Genomic DNA, 4,620 nt, shown 5'->3' with positions numbered 1-4,620 from the left:
AAATTCATAAATAAAAATTAAACCGAACCAAATTTCTATAAAAATCTAATTGAATTTTTGAATTAATTTGGTTCAATTGGTTATTTCGATTTGAACCCAATAATGCTCACTCTTATCTAATTGATTAATTGATTATGACATAATTAATCATAATTACTTGATTTATAATCTAATTGATCATAGTTACTTGATTATTATTTAATCGATTAATTGATAAAATACACTATAGTGCTTGATGATGATGTAATTGATTATAGTTAATTGATTTATGAAGTAATTGAATATGATATACTTTATTAATTGATATATACTCAATAGTATTTGATAATGATGTAATTAATTATGGTTATTTGATTTATGATCTAATTGATTATGATATACTTGATTAATTAATAAAATAACTAATAATACTTGATTATGATGTAATTGGTTATAATTACTTGATTTATAATCTACTTGATTATTTGATGGAATATTCGATTGTACTTGATTATAATATAATTGATTATAGTACTTAATTTATGATCTACTTAATTAATTAATAAAATACTCAATAATACTTGATTATGATCTAATTGATCATAATTACTTGTTTAATATCTAATTAATTAATTGATCTAGTTGTTATTAGTTACTTGATTTATTTATCCATTTGATTATGTTGTAATTGAACATAGTTACTTGATTCATGATCTAATTATTAATAGTTACTTGATTAATTAATTTAATTGAGTATAGTTACTTGATTTATATTCTAATTAGTTCACCGGTTACTCACTCGATTTGGATGGGTCAGCTCCAATTTGCTAAATAAATGGATTAAAGCTTGAACCGAACTAGTCATTGACCCAATTCTCATTTAAATCGATTCGACTAATCCTATTCGGTTCGATTTTAATACACTATATAAATCAATTGTGATTGGTTGAATTTTTAGTGTGGTTAGACATAATTGGTTAAATTTTTTGTGGGCTATAATTAGTTGAGAGATTACTAGAAGTTATTGATTAGTTAAAAAATTGGTGGAATATGATTAGTTAAAATATTAATAAGAGCTAATTGGTCAAAAAATAGGAGAATTATGATTGGTTGAATTTTAGAGAAAAATGATTTTGGTGGAAAACCAAATTAATTTGGAGCCTAAATGATTTAAGGGTAAAGTGGATATTTCATTTCATTTGTACAACTTTTGTAAGCTTTTTTTTTATACACTAAGCATTTTCCCAAAAAAAAATATTAAAGTAGCCAAACACTACTTAAAATAATGTACAACTAGTTAGATGTTATTTTAAGTAGTGTCTAGCTATTCTTTTAATTCTCTTTTAATTCTGTTTTTCATTATTTCTTAATAGTGAGATGCTATTTATATTGATATCTCTTTTCTCTCTTCTCCAACTCAGTACAATTATCTTTTGGTAAATAAATCTAAACTCACCTCCATATGGTAATTTTTTTTCTTTAGATGCACCTAAAAAGCTCAAGATCTCTACCCAAATCACCAAAAACCAACACCTTACACTCCAGGTCGGGAAAGGGAAGGGAACCCAAAATTAAACTGGAGAAGGCAAGGGAGCTACGGAAAGGGATAAAGAAAACCGGAGAAACCTTAAAATGTATTTTCTCTCTCTAGAATTCTAGAGAGAAAAACATATAAAAAACTTGATCCTTTTGTTGTACTTTGACATGGGTGCTACTTATATTAAAGCAAATTGTCGACAGAGCCATTAACAATTCAATTAAAAAAGCAAATTGTTAGCACGTAGCAGAGCCATCAAAAACTTTAACAACTTTATTTCCTTATTTCCTTGGTCAAAGGCCAGATGACAAAACCCATTCTGAAAACCGAAAACGTACGGAATATTATATATATACACACTCACACTTCGTGCTACAACAGTTGAGAAAAAGGCCATTTGGACTGGACTATCGCCGCACAGGAAATGGAGGTGCAGAGGGTGCAGAGCCAGCATAGCTCAGGGTAACTTGTTGAGGAAGAAGATTATATTCAATCTTAAGCTCTTCAAAAATTCTCTTCATCTCTAACACTAGCTCTGGTCTTCGCTTACCCCTCTTTACAATATGATGAAAGTTTATGGTATGATTAACATAAAGAGCTACCTTCATCTTATTCACATCCTCAATCTCCATGAACTGTACACTGTGTTCAGCTTGCCATCGCCTCGGATTACTCTCCAAATACCTGCAGAAATTTTCAATAGATCATCATCTATTTATTCTTTTTTTAACCAAATTAAATTGATACAAACATAATTTATTAGGTAGTTGATGAATTTACTTTTTTATTTTCTCTTGCAGATCATTGATAATCTTCATTGAGGTACGAAGACTGATATCAAATTCCAAACATTCACTCATTGGAGGGCTCCTGTAGAGATTGCTGACCGGTTTCACAGCTAAAACTGAATTCGGATAGTATATTTTCTCACCATCATATCTCAAAAAAGTTGCAGTCAATATATTCATCTCATCAACAACCATCTGCAATATGCATCAAAGTGTCATATATATGCACGAAATATACTTTTCACTTAGATGTATAATTGTTCTAATCTTTTCTTTTTCAGCAGGGGATTAGATTAGAGGAGTGGAGACTCAAACTGTTCTGCTACGCTTTTAGCTATTGGACCAAGCTAGGGTAGGTTGCTCTATTCTAATTAAGATTAAGGGACTTGTCTGTACGCCATCAATAACACAACGATCACCAACATGGAAGGCGTGAACCACAAACACAAAAATGACAGCTTCAAAAAGGTTCTTGACAGTGCTACCGAACATGAAAACCGCTAGCAACAATTGAGTCGACATGAAAAGGAGTACTTTGGCGGATAAATATTCCATGAAAAGCAGCCACGTAATTATGATTACAAAAAGTATAATCACAGAAGCAATCAAGTTCAACTCGTCAATAGCTGTTTTGCTTTGTTGTAAGGTGCTATTCCGCGAGTCGTGGACCTTGTAAGTTGTCAACCTGTAAACAATAAATTGGTAAAAATGCAGTAGTTGCCAATTGTATACCCCCAACTTTAGCAAAAGAAGACACTTAAAGCTTGTGGATACAAATTTAATGGAAAAAAATGATAAAAGTCTAACCACCCAGTTCCTGAGAACTGATCGCTTGATCTGTTTGTCCTGTTCTGTATTGTTCTCTTCATCCCCCGGCGGGTTCTGTTTATCTTCTGCTACCCCCATTAAATGCTGAATCACCTTGTCATCTTCCACGAATTTCATTAGCGTTTTCAAGTCCATGTACCTGATTGTCCATCAAATATATAAAAGAGAAAACAAAAGACATGATCCTGTGGAACAGAACTATCATCAGAAATTAAATTGCTACTTCCTTACCCTTCTGTGTTATTTGACCCTGCTAGTCTTGTGAAAATGTCATCGGAAGCTATCTTTTCTCCTTCCAAATCAGTTATGTTTTCCACTATATTCTTGTTATTTTCAACGTTGCGGTGATACGAGAGGGGAAGAAGCCTTTTTCCTCGAATAGCATTCATCAACTCTCTCATGGTCTAGGCAGAAACCCTTTTTTCTTTCTGTACCTCAGAGCCAGTGCTCTTCATTTCCATTTTTGAAAGAGCACTTAGAACCTACCGATGACGTATTGCTTCCTTAATCTGGCAAAACAATTACGTGGCACGGACAGAACCTATTAACTTAACTAACAAAGTTTTCAGCTGCCATAATGTAACTCCAATGAGACAACCAGCAAGTCCTCTAGTAACCCTTCGCTTAGCCCTACGATTAAATAGCAAATCCCAATCTAGAGTAACCAAACCTAACCAAATAAATAACAGAATACTCTTCTTCACTCCATGAGCAAAGTAAAGAACTCTCTCATCAAGCCAGAACTTCCAAATCAAAGACATCAGGACATTTGTGATCAGATAAGCGGTCAATCTACCGCAGAGAATAGCCAACATTAACAAACACCATTTCCATATTTCCAAACCCCAAATCGTAGAATCCTGCAATCTATCCGCCATCAAGCTTGCTATTAAAAACCCCATAATGCATACGAATGCAGTTGTCTCGAGAGAGATGATGAACTTTTCCCATGATATCATGCCTCTTTTTTGCGTCTCTTCCTTCTTATTACCATTATTCTTGGGTCCTGATGGTAAAGGCAACTCCTTTTTCTTAATAATTGGAACCGAATCATCCACTGGCGGAGTAGCTTTAGAGGGCTTTGAAGACGGAGAGCTGGTTGGTGATTGTCTTTGAGTTAAGGAATTCACTGGGGACTTATTGGAAGTTGAGAACAATGGATCTCTGTCTGTAAGACCCTCAGGCTGTGTACATTGAGGAAGTGAAGATTCCCTTTGGGAATTCAGCATGAAAACTTATTCTTCGGTGGCATCTGAGATAGGGATGCTGACATCGTTTGTTCCCTCTGCCATGTATTTGCTTGCGTCAGAATTTTTCCCGAGGAATGAAGCTGCAAGTAAGGATTTGCAGAGCGCTGAAATGAAAGCTGTGAAGCTTAAAATAAATGTTTTGGAGTAATAAATCAGTGGAGAGATGGAAGAACAATTGGACAAACTGATTGACTTTGGTTGACACGTTTAATATAACCAATGACAGGCTAATAATCTT

The 4,620-nt window shown here is 33.6% G+C and overlaps 1 pseudogene; it reads right to left on the bottom strand.

Annotated features, from left to right (window-relative positions):
- Window positions 1–1,923: 1,923 nt before the first annotated feature.
- Window positions 1,924–4,381, bottom strand: LOC110668120 (mechanosensitive ion channel protein 10-like; annotated as a pseudogene).
- Window positions 4,382–4,620: the final 239 nt, after the last annotated feature.

This window comes from Hevea brasiliensis, chromosome 11 (genome assembly GCF_030052815.1).
Source record: "Hevea brasiliensis isolate MT/VB/25A 57/8 chromosome 11, ASM3005281v1, whole genome shotgun sequence".
Classification (NCBI taxonomy): domain Eukaryota; kingdom Viridiplantae; phylum Streptophyta; class Magnoliopsida; order Malpighiales; family Euphorbiaceae; genus Hevea; species Hevea brasiliensis.
Note: the sequence above shows the minus strand (reverse complement) of the source record. Positions and strands in the feature narration are given on the sequence as shown.